Source organism: Bos taurus, chromosome 20 (genome assembly GCF_002263795.3).
Source record: "Bos taurus isolate L1 Dominette 01449 registration number 42190680 breed Hereford chromosome 20, ARS-UCD2.0, whole genome shotgun sequence".
Lineage (NCBI taxonomy): Eukaryota > Metazoa > Chordata > Mammalia > Artiodactyla > Bovidae > Bos > Bos taurus.
In genome coordinates, this window is record NC_037347.1 from 2,525,236 (window position 1) to 2,552,060 (window position 26,825).

The 26,825-nt window shown below is 47.2% G+C and overlaps 1 protein-coding gene across 4 annotated transcripts in view; it reads left to right on the forward strand.

Annotated features, from left to right (window-relative positions):
• KCNIP1 (potassium voltage-gated channel interacting protein 1) overlaps nt 1-26,825 on the forward strand; it is a 407,743-nt gene that overhangs the window by 290,629 nt on the left and 90,289 nt on the right. The gene's annotated exons all lie outside the window — the stretch shown is intronic.

Consider the following 26,825-nt stretch of genomic DNA (forward strand, 5'->3'; position numbering starts at 1 on the left):
CCTCAGGGGCTTTGCTCCTGCTGTACGCTCTGCCTGCAGCCCTCTCTACCCATCCGCAGGCTCAGGCTCCCACCGCCTTCTGCTCAGACGTCTGCTTAGGGAGACTGTTGCTGGCCTTCCCCGCCCCCAGCACCCAGAGCCCCTCCCCTCCGCTTCTGTGCCTTCGTTTCTCCTTGACATTTTCACTCTTTATCATGTTACATATTGTAGTTGTTGACATGTTACGATACTTAGACCACCTGATGTGGAAAGCCGATTCACTGAAAAAGACCCTGATGCTGGGAAAGATTGAAGGCAAAGGGAGAAGAGGGCGGCAGAGGATGAGATGGTTGGGTAGCATTACCAACTCAGTGAACATGACTTTGAGCAAATTCGGGGCCGTGGTGAAGGACAGGGAAGCCTGGCGTGTTGCAGTCCGTGGGGTCACAGAGTCAGATACGACTGAGAGCCGAGCCACAGCATGCTGGTCTCCTATCTCCCTTTATCCCCACTTAAGCATAAGCTCCGTGAGAACAGGCTCATCATCTATTCTGTTCACTGCTGATTCCCCGACCCCTAGAATGGTGCTGGGCCCAGAAAAGGTATTCATGAAATATTTGTTGAATAAACGAATGTCAAATAAAATGGACCAGGCCGCCAGGAGAAAGATGTGTCTATTCTCTCCTGTCTCTGTTCGGCTCAAACCAGGGGGAAGTGAGAGGTGCCAAGGGAATGAAGGAAAGTGGCCCCTGGGGTGGGGGGAGTGCTCAGAAACCTCCAGGACCCAGATTTTAGGCAGGAGTTGAGATGGCTTACAGATGCAGGTTTCTAGTCTGCGTTTCAGAGGACAGTGTCTGTTTCCTTAACCCAGGCTCCAGCGTCCTCACTCCTGCCCTTGGGGAGCCCGACCAGCTTCAGATTCCTGCAGCCATTGGCTGACGTGCTGTGGACAGTTACCCCCCCGCTCCATGGTTTTGAGCTCTACCCCGTGCCAGGCTTGTGCTAGCGCCCCACCCATACTGGCCCATGGACTCCCGTCAGGCACCTCTCCATGGCCTGGAGCACTCCCAGTTCCCGATGAGAAAAGGGGGCCTTAAAAATGCCAAGTAACTTGCTAAGGTCACACATCTAGTATCTAAGGTCTTCAGTTCAGTGCAGTTCAGTCGCTCAGTCGTGTCCGACTCTTTGCGACCCCATGAATCGCAGCACGCCAGGCCTCCCTGTCCATCACCAACTCCCGGAGTTCACTCAGACTCACGTCCATCGAGTCGGTGCTGCCATCCAGCCATCGCATCCTCTGTCGTCCCCTTCTCCTCCTGCCCCCAATCCCTCCCAGCATCAGAGTCTTGTCCAATGAGTCAACTCTTCGCATGAGGTGGCCAAAGTACTGGAGGTGGCCAAAGTACTGGAGTTTCCGCTTTAGCATCATTCCTTCCAAAGAACACCCACAGCTATGAAATGGAAATTGTATTTGCTGGATTTGGGATATAGGTCTGTCAAAGGCTATAGTGACCTTGTCCGGGTCCCCAGTAGACCTCGCCCTCCCCTCCCCCTCCCCTCCCATCCCCTCCCCTCCCCCTCCCCCCCACCCCTTCCCTCCCCCTCCCCTCCCCCTCCCCCTCCTTCTCTGCGCCCCCTACCCCTCTCCAGTCTGTCTGGTTCTTCCTCTTCTCCTGGTCCCAAGCAGCCCCGTGGGCAGTTCTTGGGAGCACCAAGCCCCACATAAAGCGGTCTCTTCCTTTTGCTCCTAACAAGTCGTGCGGCCCTTCCGAACACAACGACGACAGGACGGTGGGAGCAGTGGATACTGAAGAAGCCTCCGCAGCACCCTCTCGCTGGAGTCAAGCTTCCTGCGACCAGCGCTGGGAGGAGACGTTCATCAATTCCAGATATGACCAGAAGAGGGCAGCAGCAGCCCGAAGAAGGCCCAGGGCCGGCCGCCGCAGCAAGAGCACTGGCTACCTTTCCTTGGGAGTTGTTTAGACTGGAGAGCAAGTTAGATTCCCTGGGGTCCCACAACTTGCTTCGCCTGGCGCAACCCACCTTTTATTCCTTCACAAGTTTCCACAGGAAACTGTAACTGTATTCGACTAAAGGCAGTCCAGATGCTATTATACTTCTACTGTTACTGGTTAATTATTTTAATAATGACCCTGGGATTTCTTTGGAAGGAATGATGCTGAAGCTGAAACTCCAATACTTTGGCCACCTCATGCGAAGAGTTGACTCATTGGAAAAGACTCTGATGCTGGGAGGGATTGGGGGCAGGAGGAGAAGGGGATGACAGAGGATGCGATGGCTGGATGGCATCACTGACTCGATGGACGTGAGTCTGAGTGAACTCCGGGAATTGGTGGTGGACAGGGAGGCCTGGCGTGCTGCGATTCATGGGGTCGAAAAGAATTGGACACGACTGAGCGACTGAACTGAACCAAACTGAACTGAATGATTAATATTATATAATGATAATAATGATAAGGCTCTAGTTAGATGATCTTTAGATTTTCTTCTGGACTAACAGTCAATTCTGTTTGTACTTCAGCAACTTGTAAAATACAAACAAACAAACAAAAACACTCATCTCTGTTGGATATTTAAGAAAAACAAATGCTCCTCCAGAAGTCAGTATTTCAGGGATAGACCTTGGAGCCAGGCTTCTTGGGGGTTGAATCCTGCATCCACTATTAACTATGTGACCTTTGACAAATTACTTCATGTCTCTAAACTCACCTTTCTCATTAATAAAACAAATCAAACTCATGAGATCATCGTGAGAAGTGATACAGCTGAGGTAATACAGGTGGACATATAATACCCAAGCTCAGTAATTCCCCAGCCATCTGTGGTTGTGACAACTTCCGTCCCATGTTTCCTCGGCCCAATCTCACCTGTGGAACCTTCCTGTCCTCCCATCTCCCTGACACTTTGTAATTCTATAGTCATGTGTGTTCCACCTGCTATACCCCATGGACTGTGCATGTCCATGAAATTCTCCAGGCAAGAATCCTGGAGTGGGTGGCCATTTGCTTCTCCAGGGGATCTTCCCAACCCAGAGATCAAACCCAGGCCTCTTGCATTGCAGGCAGGTTCTTTACCATCTGAGCCACCAGGGAAGCCTGGGATACAGCTGTTCACAAGTCAGATCTCCTTTCTCCACCTCACCGATTCAGTTGGATGAGGTTCAACTGCATGTGTTCAAGTTCCAAAATAACCTAACACTAGAGTGTGAAGTTTTTCTCTCTTAAATGTTAAAGAAGGCAGGAGGAAGTGGTGCATGGTTGGGATGGCAGCCTCAAGGAATCACGAAGAACTCAGGCTCCTTCTATCTTTCTGTTCTGCCAATATCAACCTATGGGTGTTCCTTCATGGCCCCAAATGGCTGCACAAGCGCAGCCATCAATTCTACAGATGACAGTGACAGTGGAGAGATTTAAAAAGTAGAATCAACAGAACTCTGTGATGAATTCAGAAGGAAATGGGGACCAGGGAAATGCCAAGGGTGACTCCTGAGTGGCTGATATGAGAATTAGATATTTTTCCCATCTTCTGAGACAAGGATAGTGATTCTGAAGGCCAGGAAGTGGTGGGCAGTAGAGTTTCACAATGGATATTAGCTTATCAACGCTATGGGAAAGCTTGGGGGGCAGAAACCTACCCAGCGTGGTGCTCGACATTAGCAGGGAATGGAAAAGTCAGCTAAGTCTAGGTGAGCTTGAGCCCATGGCTGCCGTCTGAATTTCAGGTGAGCACTTACTTATGGTTTAGGCTGTGTACTGGGTGATGGTGCTCCCAAACTGCAGGTCAATACCCAGAACTGAGTTAAAATTAATCATGCCAAAGGAAAAACTGGCAGGGAAAGTCTTTGACTGGTGCCTCAGGCTTTGGACAACAGAGGCATATCTAGTTTTCTACATACACACCAAGGCTATAGACTGAGTGAGAAGTGGAGCCTAACATCAGGGAGGATAAACAGCATTTACTATTAATAAAATCTTAGTGTGTGCTAGGCATGGGCGGATATATTTGAGGAGAAGCCTGGTTGTTTAAAACTCTCAGCCCTCACTTGCCATTGCCTGAGATGCCAACAGACTTTGTAGTCTAGAGAACTATAAACCTTGGGAATATCCTACAGGGGAAACAGTAAAAGGCAGCTTGGCATGGGATGAACAGAATGGACTCTTGCTTGCTTTGGATGCACAGGAACTGGGGATTGGGGGGGGGGGGCGGGGGGGAGCATCGTCTTTCAGCGGGAATCCAAACTCCACCCTGGAATTGCTACTTCCTTTTGGCTTGCAGCTGTGCAGAGGATTCAACATTCGCTGAACCACAAAGCCCCTGGGTGCAAAAAGAGAATATATCTTGGTCCCCACTGTTCCCTTCCCCAAGGAACTGATTCAAGCAGAGGCAAGTCCCCACCTCCCAGCTCAGAAGGCAGCTCTCGTTTATTGCCTCCCAACATGTGCCCACGGAGGCCTGAGGGCATGGCCTCTCCATTGCCCTGCGTCCCTACCAAGAGCTTCTTTCCAGACTCCATTTCTGAGCCTCATCACATTTCTCTGGGGCTGTTGACCTGGTCAAAGTTAAGGCAGCAGGAGAAAATGTGGGCTTCCCTATTTCTGCCCTGCTGTGAGGAAGGCCTTTTTAGGGCCAATCCTCCCTCAGTGTGAGAAGCTGCTCTGGAGCCCTCCAGGAGGCTGTGCTGGTCCCCAGGGAAGGTGTCTGTCATCCCATCTGTGTTCTCTCTTGCAGGTAAGTCAGGCTGGACCAGCGGGAGGGCTGTGTGATGGCACACTGGCAGTTTGGGAGCAAAAGCGGCCACAGTAAGACACGAGTCCTTCATTGCTTCTCGATTCTCAGATAGGGTGGTTTCAATGTGTGGGTTTCTCCTGTCCCAAAGGAGACTTCTCTGGGTCTGGAAAGAGGATGCCAAAACTCAGGGTCACACTGAGGGCCCCTAGCTTTGGTTGGGGGAGGCGTGGCTTTTGGTTGGAGGGGACAGTGGCTTCTGGGTACCATAGGTACCGTAAGGCCTGTGCATGTGGCTTGCACTTGGCTGCCTGCTCCAAGGGAGTATCTCCCCATGATCTATGACACTGGCTCTTAAGAGCTTCATCTGATGGCTTCAAATGGCTGAGACCTACCGTCACGGTTTGGAAGGGTGCAGGGAACTTTGAGGGAACCTCATCAGTCCCACGTGGATGCTCAGAAAGACCCTCGACCTCGGTGGCATGCAGCCTCGGCCGTTTCCAAACTCATGGGCATCCCACTAGCCATGTCTCCCATCCCTGGCTTTGCATCTCCCACTCATCACCTCATGTCAAAATTGCAGCCGATGGGAACGGTTTTTAGACTCCAGTCACTGCGCGTGTAGGAGGGGGGACTGTGATGTGGAGGAAAGGCCAGGTTTCTAGTGACATTTGATTTGTGGCACTAAAGCGTAAAAGACTCCAGAGGGACCTGTGTGTGCAGCCTCAGGACTTGGTGGGTAACACCCTCCGCCTCCGACCCCCTGTACCTTCTCCGTGGTTCCGGGCCGCGGGGTCCTGTTGTGGACGGGTCGTGTGCACAGGGCTAACTCTTGCCTAAAAGGGAGTTGGGGACAGTTTCTTCCAAGTGTGAGAGGAATTCATTTTCTCTGGGTTTTAAGGGAACAGGACATGCCGGGGTTGTGTGATTCACTGTTCTCAGGATGCTTTAGAAAGAGGTGCCCCCCCAAGGCTCGAGGATGGTTTCTCCCAGGGTGCTCTGGGGCGGCTGCGTCCTGGGCTCTGTGTCCACTGGGAAGACGAGATGAAGGGAAAGATGTGCGTGCGTCCATGCTCAATCGCTTCAGTCGTGTCTGACTCTTTGCAACCCTATGGACCATAGCCCACCAGACTCCTCTGTCCATGGGATTCTCCAGACAAGAATACTGGAGTGGGCTGCCATGCCCTCCTCATCTAGGGGATCTTCCCGACCCAGGGATCAAACCCATGTCTCTTGTATCTTCTGTACTGGTAGTCGGGTTCTTTACCACAAGCACCACCTAGAAAGCCCAAAAGGAGAGACAGATATCTTCAAACTTCCACTTGAAGAAAGTCATTCTGAGGTGGGAAACCCAGGATTTGGACTATTTACTATCTCTGAGAAGTAAATAAAATGTACCTCAGACCAGGTAGGTGTTCGGCCGCCCATACACAGCCTGAGCCTCAGTCACGAGCCTCCCTAGCCAGCATGGGCATCTCCCCAGGGTACACCCCACACCCTCAGTGCTTTGCCTAGACTCTGAATCCTCACGTCTGCTGGTGTATTGGGGAGGCCTGCTCCCCTGGGTCTCAGCCAAGACTCAAGAGCAACACCATCCTCTTGGCGATGTTTTCAGCCTTTCAGTCGACTTAGTCCTCTCTAAATCAAATTTATGGAATGTTTCTGTTCATAAACTCCAGCCTCCCCAAGATGGAGTCTTTTCCAGCATAAAGGAGGCCTTTGGGAAAAGAGCTCAGAAGCCTTCAGGGTTGGTAGGAGGGGGGCCTGGGGTAACTGAAACATCCAACGTTTCAGAGCAGGGGCCAGTGCCTTAAAGCTTTTGCTGCCCTCACGTACTTTTCCTAGTCCGAGGCCCACGAAGGCCCTGAGTGTTAAGTATGCCTCGTCTCTGGAGTGGGGAGCTGCACCGGGTCTTCCTGGTGGTGCTCGGCCTCAGTAGTTGCCGTGAAGCAGTGGGATCTTAGTTTCCCAACCAGGGGTGAATCCACATCCCTGGAAGGCGGATTCTTAACTACTGGACCACTGGGGAAGTCGCAAGCTCATTTTTAAGCACTTTGAAAGTCTCTTTGAAAATAATGTAAGGTGATTGGTGACTGTCAAGACTAAGTGAAAAGCCCTTGAGGAAGTGAACAACGTCAGCACAGCAGGCGGCAAAGGGAGGCGGCACCCGCAGGTGTCCCTCCTTCAGGACCAGCCCTAGCTCGGTGCACAGACCCGCCCCCCACCACGCCTCTCCCTCCACCCCTGCTCCCTGCAGCCTGCCCAGATCCGTCCTGTCCGCGAAAGTGAAGGTCACTCTGTCGTGTCCAACTCTTTGCGACCCCATGGACTGTAGCCCGCCAGGCTCTTCTGTCCATGGGATTCTCCAGGCCAGAATGCTGGAGTGGGTTGCCATTTCCTTCTCCAGGGTATCTTCCCAACCCAGGTATCGAACCCAGGTCTCCTGCATTGCAGGCGGATTCGTTACTGACTGAGCCACCAGGGAAGCCTGTCTATGAAGTTGGGGTCAATGTGTATCCCCATCTTGTCAAACAAGGATGCCCTATGAGAGGTGACTCGGGTCCTCTGAGCATGCCACTGAGTCAGCCCCCAGCCCTCCTCTCCTCCCGGCTGGGTGTGAGCCGCCTGTCCCCCTCAGTCCTCACAGCGCCTCCTGGAGGCGTCTCCAGTCCCTCTTGGTCAGATGCGTGAGGGCAGGGCATGAAGCCGCTGGCCACATCACAGGCCAACAGAGCTGCAGAGGATCCCGGCTGATGCCTCCGCCGCTCCTCACGGCTTCTTTCTAGACCTTAGAAGGGAAAGACGTCAAGAGCCCAGGGGCTGCTCTCAAGAAGCAGATGGGCAAGAGGAAAAAGGGGAGGGGCCACATGTATTGAGCACCGACTGTGTGCACACAGTGCTAGGCACGTGACTCATTGTTGCTAGTGTCATAGACCTCCAAAGCCTATGGGAGCATGTGGAATACCAAGCCCCTCCCCTTGCCTGTCTCCCAAGGGGCACTGACATTAAAGGGTCCCAGCTCACTGAATAAACCTGGGGGCCACAGGGGGCCTCCATCGTACTCCAATACTGCTTTCCCAGTATCTTCATCAGAGTGATGGCTGAGACCCACAGCCACGTATAAAGGACAGGTGTGGGGGAGTTCCATAGGAAGTTTCCTTCAAGTCCCAGCCCCCTCAGTTTTCTTTTAACCTCATCTACTGTGTTTGCTTCAAGCCCAGGAGAGCTGAGGGCTGAGGGTGGATCTGAGAGAAGCAAATTCAGATGCAGATTTTAATCAAATCAATATTCAACCATAGCTCCCATCATCCCACTTCATCTTTAAACCCACAACCTTCTTGTACCTGGGATTACTATCTCCATTTTATTGGAGGAAATGGAGGTTCTGAGAGACCAAGTTAGTTACTCAGGATCAGCCAGTGAAGAAAAGATGAATCCAGATGTGGGAATCTGAGTCACGCTTTCCAAACAGGAGCTGTAACTATTACCTGATGGGACAAAAGGGACTTTGCCACTGTAATTAAGTTTGGGACCTTGAGATGGGGAGATTTTCCTGGATTATCCAGGTGAGCCCTAGATGTAATCACAGGGCCCTTTGAAGAGGGAGGCAGGGACTTCCCTGGTGGTTCAGTGGTTAACATTTGTTTCTTCCACTGCAGGGGGAGGGTGAGGGGGATAGGTTTGATCCCTGGTTGGGGCCAGCAAAGTGACTCAGTTATAGACATATATTCACAGACATAGAAAAGAGACCTGTGGTTACCAAGGGGAAGGAGAAGAGGGGAGGGAGTTTGGGGTAAGTAACGACTTAGCAGCAGCAGCAGCAGATGCAAACAATTAACTTAAAGTAGATAAACAACAAAGTCTTACTGTGTAACGCAGGGAACCAAATCCAATCTCATGGGATAAATCATAATGGAAAAGCCACAGTAGACTTTTGAGCAGGGATTGAATGTGTTGACATCTGTGAGCATCTGTCTGGCTTCTCTGGGAGGGTGCACCAGAGTGGAGGAGTCCAGAGGCCAAGTCAAGACTTGCATCTGTTCAGGGCTGAGCTGAGCAACAGCTGCAGCACGAGCGCCTGGCTCTCAACCCAGACCACTGCCGATTTCTGCCCGTGTCCCCAGCAGCCAGGCAGGTCACAGAGTGAGTGCTCTGTGGGACAAGGGAGGGAGAGAAGAATTCAGGACCGCTGAGGTTTGCAGCTGCCAGAAACTGAAGGGTTTGGGGAAGGCTTGGGGGCACCAGCAGAGGGCGCTGGCTGGCAGCCCAAGGTCCTGTTGGCTCTTTTAGGTCCTGGCCTGCCCTTGCCTCCAGGTCACAACCAGTTCAGCAAAGCACTCTGCTGCAATGATCACGGTGAAGCAGGGGCCCAGAGCTGAGTCAGGGCGACCCTCAGGCTTCAGGGGAACCCCCAACCCTGTGCAGCTTGGCCTTGAAGATGTAAATAGTTATAAAAGAAGAGGAGGGAGGTTGAAAATTAATGAACAAAGTAGACAACATATTAGAAGAGGAAAAAAAAAAAAAAACCAGAATAAATCTCAAGAAAGTAGAAGAAAAAGTAAATAATAAAGGTAACAGGAGAAATTAACTTTTGAAAATAAATAAGTGAAAGTTGCTCAGTTGTGTCTGACTCTTTGTGACCCCATGGACTGTACAGTCCATGGAATTCTCCAGGCCAAAAAACTAGAGTGGGTAGCCTTTCCCTTCTCCAGGGTATCTTTCCAACCCAGGGATCAAACCCAGATCTTCCACATTGCAGGCAGATTCTTTACCAGCTGAGCCACAAGGGAAGCCCAAGAATGCTGGCGTGGGTAGCCTATCCCTTCTCCAGGGAATCTTCCCCACCTAGGAATCAGACTGAGGTCTCCTGTGTTGCAGGCGGATTCGTTACCAGCTGAGCTACCAGGGAAGCAAATGTAAATGTAAGTAAAATTCTAGATAAAGTTTTGTTTTTGTAAGATTGATCCCCGCCCCACCACCCCGCCCCGACCAAAAAAAAAAAAAAACAGAAAGCATAAACAAATTTTAGGAGGAAAAAAAGGAAACATAAGACCTTTAGAGATTTAAGAGGACATTCTGAACAACCATCTTGCAGTAATTAGAAAACCTGTAGAAAACAGAAAAAATTTTATAAAAATATAGACTTAGCAAAACTGACTCAAAATGATACTGAAAACTGATAGCCTCAGAGAAATTATCAGTTAATAAACACCTTTTCTCAACACAGACTTCAGACCCAGACACTTTTACCAGTTGATTGTAATGAATATTCAAGGAATATTTTAAGTAGGAAGACTTCCCAACTCATTATCAAGCACACATAAGCTTGACATCAAATCCTGCCAAAGAAAGGGTAATTAAAATATAATATTGCTCATGTAGATATATTAATAATAATTTTTTGTAAATCTCAACAAAATACTAGCAAGCTTATTCCAACAACATAAAGAAGCTGAGGTTACTCAGGAATGCAGGATTGGCTTAAAGTCACTTCAAGCAATGTACATTAATAGAGTAAAGGACAAAAATCATGTGCTCATCAACATATGCGGATGAGGTAAAAGCGTTTGACAAAATCTCCCATCGATTATCTTTTTTAAAGAACTAATGGGGTTTATTTATTTATTTATGGCTACACTGGGTCTTCGTTGCAGCGGGGACTTTCTCTACCTGTGGTTCTCGGGTTTTGCATTGCGGGGGCTTCTCCTATTGCAGAGCGTGGTGAGTACAGGCTCAGTAGCTGTGGCATGCAGACTTAGTTGTTCTGCAGCATGTGGGATCTTCTCGGATCAGGGATCAAGCCCGTGTCTCCTGCATTGACGGGTGGATTCTTTACCACTGAGTTACCAGGGAAGCCCTGTCCATTATCTTTTTAAACATAGCAAACCAGGATTAGAAAGAACTCTCTTAGCCTGGTAAAGGGTATTTGCAAAAAGCATGCAGCAAACACTATACCTAAGAAAGAATCGTTGAAAATATACCCTTTAAGGGCATTAACATCACTTTTTTAAAAAATGGTTTTGGAAATCCCAGCTAGCACAGGAAGGCAAAAGAAATCAATAAAATGTGTAAGAATCAGAAAAAATTTATGGGTGATACAGTTGCATAGATTCAAATAATCTAAGATACATTATTAAAATTCTTGTATTCAATGAGGTTTTTGGACAAAAATCAATGAAAAACAAACACCCAGAGAAAAAAGAAACTGGCCCCTTTAAAAATATTATTTAAAATAATATTAAATATCTAAAACATCTAGGAATAATCCACAAAGGTTGTACATTTGTGGGGGGAATTAATAAAACTTTATCCATGACATTAAGGAAGATCTACAGAGATGGGGGGCCCTTCCCTGTAGCTCAAACACTAAAGAATCTGCCTGCGATGCAGGAGACCAGGGTTCGATCCCTGGATCGGGGAGATCCTCTGGAGAAGGGAATGGCAATCCACTCCAGTATTCTTCCCTGGAGAATTCCATGGACAGAGAAGCCTGGCGGGCTACAGTGCGTGGGGTCGCAGAGTCGGACACAATTGAGCGACTGACAGACACACAGACGTAGATGGGGAGAATGAGCCATGACTGGATTGGAAGACTTAACACAGTGAAGACGTCAGTTCACCCCAAAGTGGCCTGTGATTCTGATGAAGAGCTGATCAGAATTCTAACATTTGAGGAACTTTAAGAACTACTCCCAAAATGTTTATGGAAATTCAAATAATCAAGAATGACAGCAATACTTTTGAAAGAATGTAATGAAAGGACTGACTCAACCAACAAGTGAGACTCAGGATAAAGCAAGAATGGTGAGGAGAGTGTAGTTACAGAGAGAAACAAATAGACGATGGGAAACAATCGTTCAGAAGGTCCTCCCACAGATACAGAGAGCTGATACGTGACCCGCAAACCTGTGGAGCAAACAATAGACTTTTAAATAGCCGTGCTGGGGACAACTGGTAGTCTATTGTGGAAAAAAATTAAATTGATTTCCTATTTCACATGCCGTCACTTCAGTCATGTCTGACTCTTTGTGACCTTATGGACCATAGCCTGCCAGGCTCCTCAGTCCACGGGATTCTCCAGGCAAGGGCACTAGGGTTGGTTGCCATGCCCTCCTCCAAGCGACCTTCCAACCCAGGGATCGAACCCCAGGTCTCCTGCCAGATTATTTACTGCCGAGCCACCAGGGAAGCCTGCTTCATACCCTGTACCAGGTATAAAAATCAGTACCAGGATGGGAGAGGGGTTTGGGGGAGAATGGATACATGTGTATGTATGCCTGAGTCCCTTCGCTGTTCATTTGAAATTACCACAACATTGTTGATCAGCTATACAAAATAAAAAGCTTAATGTTTGGGAAAAAAAATCAATACTGGGCTTGCCTGGTGGTTGGGTGGTTAGGACTCTGAGCTTTCACTTCAAGGGGTACGGGTTCAATCCTGGGTCAGGGAACTAAGATCCCACATGCTATACATCATGAAAAAAAAAAAAAGTTAGGACCAGGTGAATTAAAAATCTAAATGTGAAAAAGAAAATGATAAAACTTTCAGAAGACAATATAGGAGAATATATGTATGGCCTCACGTTAGGAAAGGATTTCTTTAACAAGATACAAAAAGTATAGACCATAAGGAAAAGATGAATAAGTTTGATTTCATTCAAATTAAGAATTTTGCCCATCAGAAGATTCTTTGAAAGTGAAAGTATTAGTCGCTCAATCATGTCCTACTCTTTGTGACCCCATGGACTGTAGCCGCCAGGCTCCTCTATCTATGGAGTTCTCCAGGCAAGAATACTGAAGTGGGTTGTCATTCCCTTTTCCAGGGGATCTTCCTGACCCAGGGATTGAACCTGGGTCTCCCACATGGCAGGCAGATTCTTTACCACATAAGCCACCAGGGAAGCAAAAGTCACTTTAAAGAGGGTTAAAATATGAGCCATGGAGTGGGAGAAGTTATTTGCAGCACATATTAATATAACCAATAGAAGACTAGTATCCAGGATTAAGTTGAAGAAAGCAAACACTCTAACATAAAAAATGGGCAGAAGATTAAAAAAACTAATTTCACAGAAGAATTTTAAGGCTCACAATTCTATGCAAAGTTGCTTAACCTCATTAGTAATCAGAAAAAATTCATATGAAAAGACAGTGAGACAGATTTAGAGAACAAAATTATGGTTAACAGAGGGGAAGGGGAAGGGGGGGATAGTTAAGGAATTTGGGGTTGACATGTACACATTACTATATTTAAAAATGGGTGTCTAACAAGGACCTACTATATAGCACAGGGAATGCTACTCAGTATTATGCATTAAACTAGTTGGGGATATAATAATAATTTAATTATTTTTCAAAAATAATTTGAAAAAGAATAGATAGATGTATACATAGAACTGAGTCACTTTACTGTACACCTGAAACTAACTCAATACTGTTAATCAATTATACTCCAACATAAAAAGTTAAAAAAAACACATGCTTAGTTGTGTCCACTCGAGACTCCATGGACTATAGCCCACCGTATTTCCCACTAAGTTATGACTGACTGGCACAAGGAGCATATTTTAAAAGGAACCTTCTGAATCCAAAGGAATTTCAGATCTGGAGAATTTTAGACCCAGTAACCAGAAGGGTGAGTGAGAATTGGGCTTCGCAAGTGGCACAGTGGTAAAGAACCCACCTGCCAATGCAGAAGACCCAAGAGATGTGGGTTCATTCTCTGGGTTGGGAAGATCCCCTGGAGGAGGAGATGGCAACCCACTCCAGTATTCCTGCCTGGAAAATTCCACAGACAGAGGTGCCTGGCAGGCACAGTCCATGAGGTCTCAAAGAGTTGGACATAATTGAAGCCAGTGAGTGAATATATCTGAAGGGCAGAAGAGTTTGGGGTCTTTTTGGCTCCAAACCAGAAAGGTTTGGAGGGTATAATGAGGAAAAGGTGGGAAGGATGCAATTCAAAGTCAAGTTTGGATTGGATCACATAAAATCTTGTACTTACCCTGAGATTCTTGGAAATCCAGTAGTGTCAAGGGAAGGGAGGAGATTTCTAGAGCTTTTCTAACTGTGTCCCTATGAGTTTTTTCTTCTCCAGCTACACACAGACCTGGGTGCAGGCCAAAGAATGTTCAAACTACTGTATAATTGCACTCATTTCACATGCTAATAAGTTTACATTCAAAATCCTTCAACATAGGCTTCAGCAGTATGTGACCCAAGAACTTTCAGATGTACAAGCTGGGTTTAGAAAAGGCAGAGAAACCAGAGATCAAATTGCCAACATTCACTGAATCATGGAAAAAGCAAAGGAATTCCAGAAAAACATCTGCTTTATTGACTATGCTAAAGCCTTTGACTGTGTAGATCACAACAAACTCTGGAAAATTCTTGAAGAGATGAGAATACCAGACCACCTTACTTGTCTCCTGAGAAACCTGTATTCAGGTCAAGGAGCAATAGTTAAAACCAGACATGGAACAACAGACTGGTTCAAAATTGGGAAGAGAGTAGACAAGGCTGTTTTGTGTCACCCTGATTATTTTATTTACATGCAGAGTACATCATGCAAAATGCTGGGCTGGGTGAATCACAAGCTGGAATCAAGATTGCTAAGACAAACATCAACAATCTCAGATATGCGGATGATACCACTCTAATGGTAGAAGTGAAGGAACTAAAGAGCTTACTGATGAAGGTGAAGATCACTCTAATGGTAGAAGTGAAGGAACTAAAGAGCTTCTTGATGAAGGTGAAGACCACTCTAATGGTAGAAGTGAAGGAACTAAAGAGCTTACTGATGAAGGTGAAGACCACTCTAATGGTAGAAGTGAAGGAACTAAAGAGCTTACTGATGAAAGTGAGGAAGAAGAGTGAAAAAGCTGGTTTAAAATTCAGCATTCAAAAAACGAAAATCATGGCATCTGTCCGCATCACTTTATGACAAATAGAAGGGGAAGAAGTGGAAGCAGTAACAGATTTTATTTTCTTGGGCTCCAGAATCACTGCAGATGGTGACCGCAGTCATGAAATTAAGACACTTGCTCCATAGAAGGAAAGCTATGACACACCTAGATGACATATTCAAAAGTAGAGACATCATTTTGCTGACAAAGCTCCGTCTAGTCAAAGCTATGGTTTTTCCATTGTCATGTGTGGATGTGAGAGTTGGACCATAAAGAAGGCTGAGTACTGAAGAACTGATGCTTTCGAATTGTGCTGCTAGACTTCTTCTCTAGACTTTTGAGAGTCCTTTGGACTGTAAAGAGATCAAACAATTCAATCCTAAAGGAAATCAACCCTGAATGTTCATTGGAAGGACTGATATTGAAGCGGAAGCTCCCATACTTTGGCCATCTGATGGAAGAATTGACTCACTGGAAAAGACCCTGATGCTGGGAAAGGTTGAAGGCAGGAGGAGAAGGGAACGACAGAGGGTGAGATGGTTGGATGGCATCACCAACTCAATGGACATGAATTTGAGCAAACTCTGGGAGTTAGTGAAGGATAGGGAGACCCGGCGTGCTGCAGTCCACGGGGTCACAAAGAGTCTGACATGACTTAGTGACTAAACAACAGCCATAAACAAAGTCCATAGCATTAATCCAGCATGAACACCTAGTGCTTAGATCCGATTTTAGACCAATCCTGTCTCCCTCAGAATATTCCCATCCATCTCCTTAACAAGTGCCATCCGGCTGATGTTACAGGAATCTTGGAACTCTCACCATCTATAATCTTCTATCTCCCTCCCACTGAGTTTTTCTTTTTATCTCTCCTTCCTGAACATAATTTATTTTTTACTTTTAAATATTTGCTTCTGTTAAAAAACAAAACAAAACAAATGAACGCCTGGGACAGATTTATAAAGAGCGTTTCCTGGAGAGGCGGGTGGATTAATTATTCAGCATCCTCTCCCTTTGTAACTATTTATTGTCTCATATGCATTTATATGGTACCTATCACGGCAGATTTCGCTCCTTGCTGGAGACATAATTTCCAGGGACTGAGTCCTTGTCTGAGATGCATAGATTGTATTGCAATACTATTTTATTTCTGACTGTAATGGCACGTGCCAGTGTTGGGTAACTGTGTTCATGTTTTTAAATGTGAAAAATAATCAAATATAACTTGAAAGAGATTGTACAGTAATTCAAGGGGATATTAAACCACCAGGAAGTTAGCTGGCAAATAAATAGGCGTTTGTGGCTGTCAGGGTGAGCGATGGGAAAGCGGGCTGGCTGTGGGGGAAGAGGAGAGAGGGCGGGAGACGAAGTGAAAGGTAGAGCTGCCGTCCCTGGGAGTGTGTTAGGGGACAGCGTTCCCAAGGTCAGAAGGAGAGGCCCTGGAGCCACTGAAGTGGCCAGGTGCAGAGGAAAGGGGGCATTGCCCGCTCAGGATGGAACCGGGAGGCTGGGCTGGAGAAGCCGGCAGGTGTCCACATTTGCTTGTCTCAGTGACATTAGCTGTCAGACTCGAGGGGACGTGCTGGGGCAGAGTGAAAGTGAAAGTCACTCAGTCGTGTCCTACTCTTTGTGACCTCATGTACCATACAGTGCATGGAATTTTCCAGGCCAGAATACTGGAATGGGGAGCTTTTCCCTTCTCCAGTGGATTTTCCTGACCCAGGAATCGAATTGGGGTCTCCTGCATTGCAGGCAGATTCTTTACCAACTGAGCTATATGAAGATAGCCAGTGGGGCAGAGAGGGCCTGACATTTGTTTGTATGCCTGTGGCATGTCAGGCATGTACCAGTGCCTTTACATGTATCTTCTCTCTTTTTATCATTGAAACATCCCTGTGGAAAGGGAGTTGCTGCTTTCCCATTTTACAGATGGAGAAGCTGGAGTTGGGTAAGGAAAGCCTGAGCCCTTTTCCTGACACCACCCTGAATCCTCCTCCCTACAGGAGCGGTAGTGGTGTTAATTGCTCAGTTGTGTCTGACATGTAGCCCACCAGGCTCCTCTGTCCTTGGGATTTTCCAGGCAAGAATACTAGAGTGCGTGGCCATTCCCTTCTCCAACTACCCTACCCCCCAAAACACCCACAAAAAACAAAAACCAGCCACAGGTGTACGCTGCTCTATTTAAAATGGATAACCAACAAGGACCTACTGTATAGCCCAAAGAACTCTGCTCAGTGTTACGTGGCAGCCTGGATGGGAGGGGAGTTTGGGGGAGAGTGGACGCATGTACATGTATGGCTAAGTCCCTGTGCTGTGCATCTGAAGCTGTTAATCAGCTATACTCAAATATAAAATAAAAAGTTAAAAAAACTAAGGCATAGTCCCTGCCTTCCAGAAGTCTACAGCTGTTTAAGTTGGTTCTAGATGTTAATATGCTCAGATTTTCATTCTTCATTTTGCTTATCTGGGATGAGAGAACACACACCCAAATAAGCAAAGCTTGTCGTGGGGCTGGGATGGAATGGGGGCTGTGGGGAGAGGCGTGAAGGTCTGCGCCTGGGCCGGGGGACACAGTGCCCTCGCATACCCGAGGGGAGGGTGGGGAGCGAGAGTGCTGGGCCTCCGAGCGGAGTTCCAGCCGGGCAGCTCTGGAAGGCAGACAGAATGACTGCTTAGCAAGGGGAGGAAAGACAGCCCGGCTCTGGATCCCTTTTCTGTCAATACAGGTCAGGAGGGGTGGCGCCTGGATCTTTCTGGACCCAGGATTTTGCGTCTTGTTGTGTACACCTGGGGAGGGGGGGAGTCTGCTGCCAGGTGTGACCTTGCAAAGAGCAAGAAGACGTGAGCGCGTCTCTCCTTTGCTTCCCTCTCCTCACTCTTCATCACCGTCAAAAAGTACAGATCTGGGAGACTCCCTCTGGGTTTGAGTTGGGGTTTTGTGCCACAGTTTGTGAGACCTTCTCTGCCCAACCCAGACTCCTGTTGTGGATGCACATAAAAATCTCTAATTTGGGACTTCCCTGGTGGTCCAGTGGTTAAGAGTCCGAGCTTCCAATGCCCAGGGCTTGGGTTCAATCCCTGGTTGGGGAGCTAAGATCCCACATGCTGTGTGACTAGGCTGAAAAAGAAAACAAGCAAAAACCAAACTCTAATTTGGTGCCAGTTAACATAAACCACTTTTAAGCCAAGCACTTCTCAGAGGCACACCGATGGAGGCTGGCAGCCCCGGTGGAACTGAGGCCTGGAATGTAGCCCCAGGCAGCTCTCTCTGTCTCCTGCTGTCTCATCCCCGCCCCCCTTTACCTGCAGACAGGCTGTCATTTTCTGATGAACATAGCAGAGGATGGCCACCCTCCACAGCTCCAGGTCTGTTTGAAAGCTTGCCCTCGCAGAGACAGTGCATTGATACCCTTCAGCATTCCATGAAGAAGACTGATGGATTCCCCCCACATCCTCCACATCAAGCAGCTGGTAGCCAGGGAGCCAGCTCCTTTTGAGGAACATCACAATTTTCACTAAAAACATTTAAATTGGAGAAGGATATTTCCTAAGGTAAAGGGTGCTGTTCTGACCAGTCCACAGGTGGCCTTCTTCATCCAGCAATTCCTCTTCTACAAAAGTCACCCCATCCTCATCCCTTTCTTGTGCCATTTCACTCTTCCCACACCACTGCCTCTCTCTCTCTCTCTCCCTCTCTCCTTCTGAAATCTTCTTTGCACAGCTTTCCGTCAGTCCTAAGCCCTTCCCGTCTCTGGGGTTTGTCTCTGTCCTAATTCCTCCAAGAAGGCTGCCCTCTGGGACCTGCTTTTCTCTGTACTCTTCTGCTCTGGGGTGTCCATGCCATTCCCCTGGGCACCGGTTTTTCCATTTGTCAAATGCTGCCTCGCACCTGCCACGAGCCAGGCTCTGTGCCTCAGGGCCTTGGGGATATCCCCAAGGGCGGATTGCACCTGAAAGCTTGAAGGAACTCACCTTCCAGTCCCGTCCACAAGTCTATAGCAAATTTGTAAAACTGCTACTACTCCCGTCACCATAAAATCATGCTGTACTTTGATGCTGGGTATCCATTTAGGTTTCCCTGGTAGCTCAAATGGTAAAGAATCTGCCTGCAACACGAGATATCTGGGTTCCATCTCTGGGTGGGGAGGATCCCCTGGAGGAGGGCATGGCAACCCACTCCAGTGTTCTTGCCTGGAGAATCACCATGGACAGAGGAGCCTGGCGGGCTACAGTCCATGGGGTCAAAGAGTCAGACAGGACTGAGTGACTAAGCACAGCACACATACATACATCTGTTTAAAAAGTAGGGAGATCGGCTGAATCTCGGTCATTGCCATAGAAAATTCATTTACTCATGAATATTAATGCATTTAATGAAGGTAAAACATATTTAAAACAAAGTGCTCATTCTAGCTGTTGAATTTGCTCATTACTCTTTCTTATGCAGATATTATGTATGATTTACCTATATATCAAGCATCTGGATAGAGCTCAAGTCTACCTGTGGTTAAATTAGGTTAGCTATTTGTTGGTGAAAATTGCAATGTTATTCTCATTTTCAGAGTATTATTGGAGCCAGTAGTTTCACATTAGGTATATGACTTGCATTAACATTATCTGGTTTATGATGCGAATTTTTCTTTATAGCTTTTTGGAATGTAGTAAGATGATGTTCACACAATTTGATTCTGAAATCTATTTATAACGTGTATCATAAAACCATTATTTTGGAGTGTGCTAATCTGAAATTTGGAACAATTCAAGAATAAACAGGGATCAAGTTTGCATCATTACCATTTATAAAAATAAAGACTGGTAAGTTAACTGCATAAAGAAGATTATAAAATAATGACTTCAGAGTCTCTGGAATCAGCACAAAAGAAAATAACTGGGCGTAGTCAGAATTACTCTTGAGATTCCCTAAATCATCCTTACAATATAATACATGAAAAACACCAACTCAAAATGCAACCAACAAGTCATTTTTTCCCTCAACATTAGGAGAACTCTGTCTTTAGTTGTGCATTTGATGAAGTTGGCATGTATCGGGACCAGGCTGTCTGAAGACTACATATGTCTGATGGAATGTTGATGTTACCATACAGGTCACACTCAGCCCAGTGAGATGCATGCTACGGGAGACCTCACTTGGAAACCAGGACCCAGAGAGATTGTAACTAACTGGAGCATTGCTTTAGATGCAAGACTGAATTTCTCCTCAGCTCCCATTTCATTGTTTTCTCATATTTATTTTCTCTCTCTCCCTTCCTCTCTTTCTCTCTCATACATAAAAATATCTTTACCTCCATCTGAGTACATTTGCTTACATCTGACCCAAATTAAGTGGTGCTTGTGGGCTTCCCTGGTGGCTTAGATGGTAAAGAGTCTGCCTGCAAAGCAGGAGACATGGGTTCAATCTCTGGGTTGGGAAGATCCCCAGGAGAAGGAAATGGCAACCCACTCCAGTACTCTTGCCTGGGAAATCCCATGGACAGAGGAGCCTGGCAGGCTACAGTCCATGGGATCGTAAAGAGTAGGACACGACTGAAGTGACTTAGCACAGCATCCACAACCCAAATCAGTCTCAGGTGGCTCCACCCAGACAGGCCAACCCCAGTCCCGGCGCCCACCATCGCTAAGCCCCAGTCGATAGGTCCTGGATGTGCTGATGGCCTTTGGAATGGAGCGAGGTCTCCAGGGCTGACTTCTCCATGTTCAGGTGGCCTGGACTGCTTTTGCACATCGATGGTATGTCAGAGTTGTGGGGGAGCTTGGCTTTCAACGATAAGCACAGGCACCTTCTGTGGCTGAGATCTCAACCCTTGTTTCCACTCCACTTCTGATTCCCATTGTCCTCTGAAAACTGACAGTCTTCTTGGAGAAACATTGTCCTCTCAGCCACAGTACAGTTTAATTACCATGTGCCTGCAGTGGGGGAAAGTCCTATCCTGGAAGCGAGTCCCTCTCTGACCAGTCAGTGATCTTGCTCATTGACCGATGGCTCTGCCACAGGGCAGGAAATTAGAAAAGATCTGCATTTCAGAGTAAGCTTGTGGATGGGGGAACAAAGGCTGGCCCCGAAGGGCTGGTGTGGGTGGGGCTGGAATAAGGGAAAGAGCGAGGGCAGGACAGGCTGGCACAGACTCTGTGTACCATTTCCTCCTGTTGCAAGGCTCAGAGCTCTGGCCTCTGGCGACACTGCCTTCCTGAAGCCAGAGGAGCAAGGCTCTGAGGGGCGTGGCTCTGGGGGCGTGGTTCTGAGGGGCGTGGCCACGGAGGACATGCCCTTTCAGCCTCTCCCAGCCTCCAGGGAATTCTGTCCTAATATTAGGCAGCTGCTTCCTTCAATTACCGGCCATGTATATGAACCAGGTTCTATGAAAAGCTTCCTTCCAGTTTTCCGGGAATGAATCTCAGTGCACAGACTCAGATATGCGAAAAATATCCTAGAATGAACTTCTCTTTTCAGTCCTTGTGACACCTAACCTGCAGCCTGTATTTCCCTGGCATCTCACCTCCTTCCCTGAGATTCACACCTCAGGAATGAAACAGATGAGGCCTTGAATGTGGTAACTTCTGGAACAAGTGCCCCTGCAGGGCCATCAAGGGCTTCCCCAGTGGCTCAGTCAGTAAAGAATCTGCCTACAATGCAGCAGACATTTTTTTTTTCTTGTTTTTCTAGAGAATTCTTCCCTGAGGGCTCTCCCAGAGTCTTACCTGGTTAAAAATACCTCACACGTTCCAAAGTATGCAGAGTGGAGTGAAGAACTAATATGCACAGCAGAGGGAATTTTTTTTTTCTGCAGCGGCTCTTAGTTGCTGCCCAGAGGATCTTCACTGTGTCATATGAGACCGTTATTGTGGTGAAAGGACTCTAGATGTGGTACACAGGCTTAGTTGCTCCTTGGCATATAGGATCTTAGTTTCCTGACCAGGGATCGAACCCATGTCCCATGCATTGGAAGGCAGATTCTTAATCACTGAACCACCAGGGAAGTTCCTCCACTTTTTGTCTTAAACCAGACTCTGGACCAGACGCTTTGCTTTCGTGGTTCCATGTTTTAATATTCTTTTAGAACTTTAACCTTGAGAGAAGAGCTTTTACTATTAGAATTACTCCATTTCATCATGACTCATCCCCTAATAACCTCTGAGATTTTCTTTTCTTGGCCTTTTCAGGATCCCAAGATTAGAAAGATAAGACCTACTATTTTCTGCCCACTCTGGCCTATTTCTTGATGCACACCAGTCCATTTAATTCTTCCCATGACCCACCGAGGTGGGAGGAGTGTGGAGAAAGATACAAGGAAATAATATCTCAAGTTGTTCTTTGTCCCAAAAGAACAGAGAACATTACAGATCTGAAATGACAGGACAGTCTAAGTCAGTTGTATGACAAAGTGAGACCCAGCCACTTTTCTGATCTCCAGAATGTTTGTATGAATTATAAATCTATTTATAGCTTTCAGAACTTGTGACACAGTCTGGAACAGTCGACTGTAAAACCGCGTTTCCCAAATTCAATCATGTTTCTCATTGATTTCCATTTTGAAATGGGAAATCTTTGCCCTCAAGAAATAATAAGAAAGCCATGCCAAAGGAAACTGGAAAACTTTCTCCCCTTAATATTTAAAGGAGAATGATTTTTATACAAAGCAGTCATTTGCTTAGAGTACATCACAGGGAGTTTTTGATGTGCAGTTTCTGTAATGAGAAGCCCAGTTAGTGGATATTTGTCCTTATGTTTCTCCCCAGCTAGCTGGGTGGCAGCTAAAGACCCAGCATAAGAGGAGATCAGGGGTTTCCCTGATGGTCTGGTGGTTAAGGATCCACTTGCCAGTGCAGGAGACACAGATTTGATCCCTGATCCAGGAAGATCCCAGATGCCACAGAGCAACTAAGCCTGCGTGCCACAGTTACTGAGTCCATGTGCTGCAACAACCGAAGCCCAAGGGCCTAGAGCCCACACGCCGCAACTCGAGAGCACCTCCTGCTCACGGCAACTAGGGAAAGCCCACGTGCAGCCACAAAGCCCCAAAGCAGCCAAAACAAAAAACAAATAAATAAAAATTTAAAAAACAAAACAAAACAGATTAGGACTCCAGGCCTAGGGCCTCTGCTCCAACTTCCCTATTCTACATTTATGTGGATTTCTGCCCTGTGCTTGGCATCTGCCTCTACACTAGGGAATCTGAAAGGGTGAGAGCCGGCCAGGCTGCCTCCTGCTTCTTCCTCATGAGGGCCCCAGGGACCCACCAAGGTGGAGCTCTTGGCTATGCCTGGCCGGTACACTACCTACCACCACCGGCAAGATTCAGGGGCCTCCGCACTTAGCTGCCCTTGTTCCTTCTTTATGGTGTGTCCTACACATGGAACCAGCACGGGTTAACTGCTCACACAGGAAGCTCACTTCACTCGAGAACCAAGTGAGATTATCAAATACAGATTTGCAGTCTATTCAGAAATTGAGCCGACAGGTTCCTCTGAGCGTTTGCACAGGGACTGGAAAGGTCAAAGAGAGAGAAGACTCTCAGATGACGCCTAGGTTTTTGACATGCTGTCATTGTCAGTTTCTGGAAGACTTACTCAGGAGCAGGTATAATCGGAAAGAAATCAAGGGGATGGTCTTGGTGTTGTTGTTGAGCTCCCTGTTAGCCATACAGGTGGCGATCCTGAGGAGACTGCTGGAGCTCAGAGGAGAAACCAGACAAGCCTGGAATTAACATCTGGGGGTGGTCCACCGCCTGAAGCCCATAGAGGGAGTCCAGGAAAGGATCCTGTGTTTCCCTGGACTGTGTGTCTGTGGACATGGGGACACTTGAGTGTTCGTTCATGTGTGTACAGCAACATACATGACTTGGAAGGTCACATTCATTACAACTTCCTGTCTGACCTTGGCCAAGGCATATCTGCTTTCTCCTGGCCTACAAATACAGGATAATGCTAACTGGCATTTAAGATCCCTGCTAACTCCAAGGTTCTAGGAGTCAGTGGATCACAATGGCAGAGCCAGCATGTTTTCTTTCGGTGAGCAGGAGTGAGGAAGTCTTGAGATGGTAAGCAGAGTGGTTAGAGGTGGGCCATGCGCCTATGCCTGGAACCTTCCACAGCTGCATTCCCTGACCTAGCAGAGGTCCCTGAACATTGGTATAAGAAAGGGGCTGAGGCTGGAAAGGCACATGGGTTATGGCTCGCCCACCCTATATTACACTCTCCTCATCTCTTTGCAAGTCAACATAAAGTTATGTACTGCATGCCGACCCACTTGCTCATTTGCCAACTCAAGGGGGTGCATGTGAAGTTGTGCCACATCACACTTGAGAAGGAACCATAATGGAGGTGGCCTGGGTGTCGTTTCCCACCCCAGCTCCCCTGTCTCCCACCAACCTTCTGTCTCCACCCAGAACGATCACACTTGAGAAGGAACCATAATGGAGGTGGCCTGGGTGTCGTTTCCCACCCCAGCTCCCCTGTCTCCCACCAACCTTCTCTCTCCACCCAGAACGATCACACTTGAGAAGGAACCATAATGGAGGTGGCCTGGGTGTCATTTCCCACCCCAGCTCCCCTGTCTCCCACCAACCTTCTCTGTCCACCCAGAATGTACATGAGGCCAGCTAATGAGGATTTCAGCCCCAGTCTCCAGAGTTTCTCCTATAGAAGACAGGGAACTGGAGTACTATCAGAGTTAGAAGAACAGAAAGATAACTTTCTGATTCTTCATCACATGCCCTCTTCTCAGGAAATATGACCCCATCCAATCTCAGGTCATCTCCCCATGTGTCCTTCCCCAGTGGACTGGTACCAAAGCCAGAGACCTGAGACTCAGCCTCGAAATCTCCCTTTTCTCCACCCAGACCCAGTCATTCCACAAGTTCTGTCCATTCCAGCTCCTGCAACCTGCAGTAGCCTTCCTCTCCTCTACCCCACCACCACACGGCCGCAGCGGCTCTGTGAACTGCCTCCAGCTCCTGCAACCTGCAGCAGCCTTCCTCTCCTCTACCCCACCACCACATGGCTGCACCGGCTCTGTGAACTGCCTCCAGCTCCTGCAACCTGCAGCAGCCTTCCTCTCCTCTACCCCACCACCACACGGCCGCACCAGCTCTGTGAACTGCCTCCACTGGCCCTGTGTTCACTGCTCCAGTCCTGTCCATACCCTCCTCCAACTCTGTCCACAGGTACCTCCAGGCAGAGTCATCTTTCCAAAACACAAATCCTACCTTGTTACTTCTTTTTTTAAGATATTTATTTGTTTAGCATTTATTTATTTGGCGGCAGCAGGTCTCGGTTACAGTATGTGGGGTCAAACTCATTGGGAGTGCAGAGTCTCAGCCGCTGGCCCACCCGGGAAGTCCCCCTACTGCTTCTTTCCCTGGCTCTCCTTCACGTTTAGAATTAATCTTTCCTGGGGCTTTAGATTTAGTGGGGAAACAAAACAAATACCAAAAAGACAAGAGTGAGCAAGTACATTAAATATATTAGCAAGTGCTGATGAAAACTACAGCAGCAGTAACAGTGAAGAAAGCTAAAACAGTGATGAGAAAGCACGTTAGCAGTGACCTTTCAGGTAACATGATGAAGGGGAGGCGGTCTCTCTAAGGTGGGGGCATTTGAGCAGAGACCGGAGCACTTAGTAGGTTCTGAGTAAAAATTAGTTGACTAAATAACGGAGTGTCTCACTGAATGAAAGACTCAACTCATTTTTCTAGAGGTCTTTCCCTCAAGCTAATATTGTTCCAAGTCACAAGCATGAGGCTTGGGAGACCTGAGTGGGAGTTTTAATTAACTTGATACGCAGCAGCAGGAACAGAAGGCCCAAACCCCAGAAGCCTTTTCTGCAAAAGGTCCAGGGCTTGATAATAAAATGGTGCTTTCATTCTTATTAATGGGGGAATTGATTTAAGGACCAGACCCGGCAGATTATTGATCAGTATTAATCATTAGGAAATACCAAGTTAATGAATTTAACTGCCAAGAGATCTCTGTGGGACCTGCGGGGAGGCCAGCTAGATAAAATAACCTTCTTCCCTTCCAGTCCAGCTAAGAGACAGATGTCTAGATTTTTCTAAGGAAAAAGAGGCAAAGTAGAAGTCAGTGGGAGTTAAACAGTTTCTCCTTCCAGCTGCATTGCTGTTGGGACTGAGTGATCATCCAAAGACTATAACACACACTGCCACTCCCTTTTCCGGACTTTTTAAAATAAACTTTTTATTTTAGAAGTTTTCAATTTAGAGAAAAATTGCAAAAGTAGTAGAGAGTTCTGGGACACCCCACGCCCAGCTTCCCCTAGTCTTAACATCTTACCTTGGCATTGTCACAATTAATGAATCAATATTGCTACATTATTATTAACTAAAGTCCATACTTTATTCAGATATTCTTAGTTTTTATCGATCTTAATGTCCCTTTCTGGTCCAGGATCCCGTCTGGGCCACCACAGTTTCCATTCAATCACCTGTTCAATTACCAAGGCTCCTCTTAGCTGTTTTGAGGAGTTACTGTGCAGTTTTGTAGAATGTTCCTCAGTTGGGTCTTTTCTTGATTAAAAATATCTTGATAAAAACTTCTCATCTTGAAGTTTTTCTTGTGTTTAGACTGGGTCATAGTTTGGGTGAGGAAGAGCACAGAGGTAAAGTGCCATTCATATCACATTCGTGTCAAGGATACATGCAGTCAGCGTGGTTCGTGTCAAGGATACATGCAGTCAGCGTGGTTCGTGTCAAGGATACATGCAGTCAGCATGGTTCCTCACTGTGATGTTGACCTTGATCATCTGGCAGAGCAGCATTTGTCAGGTCTCCTCTGTGAAGCTTCTCACCCTCCCCTTTTTCACACTGCCCTCTTTGGAAGGAAGCCACTCTGCATAGCCCGTACCTAAGGGTTGAGGGTTTATGTTCCACCTCCTTGAGGGTGGAGTATCTACTCAATTATTTGGAATTCTCCTGCACAGGAGACGTGCTTCTATTATCATGGATATTTGTGTTTATACTCTGGGCTATGATTCAGTATTAGTTTACATTCTTGTCGTTCAAATTGTTCCACCTTTGGCCATTGGGAGCTCTCTCAGTCGGCTCTTGTGTGTCTTTGACACACCCTCATCATTGTACAGTTTTTTGTTTGTTTTTTGAGCACTTCCTTATTTTTTGGCAATACGAAATGCTCTAGGCTCATTTTATGACCTTTTTAAAAAATGTATGTG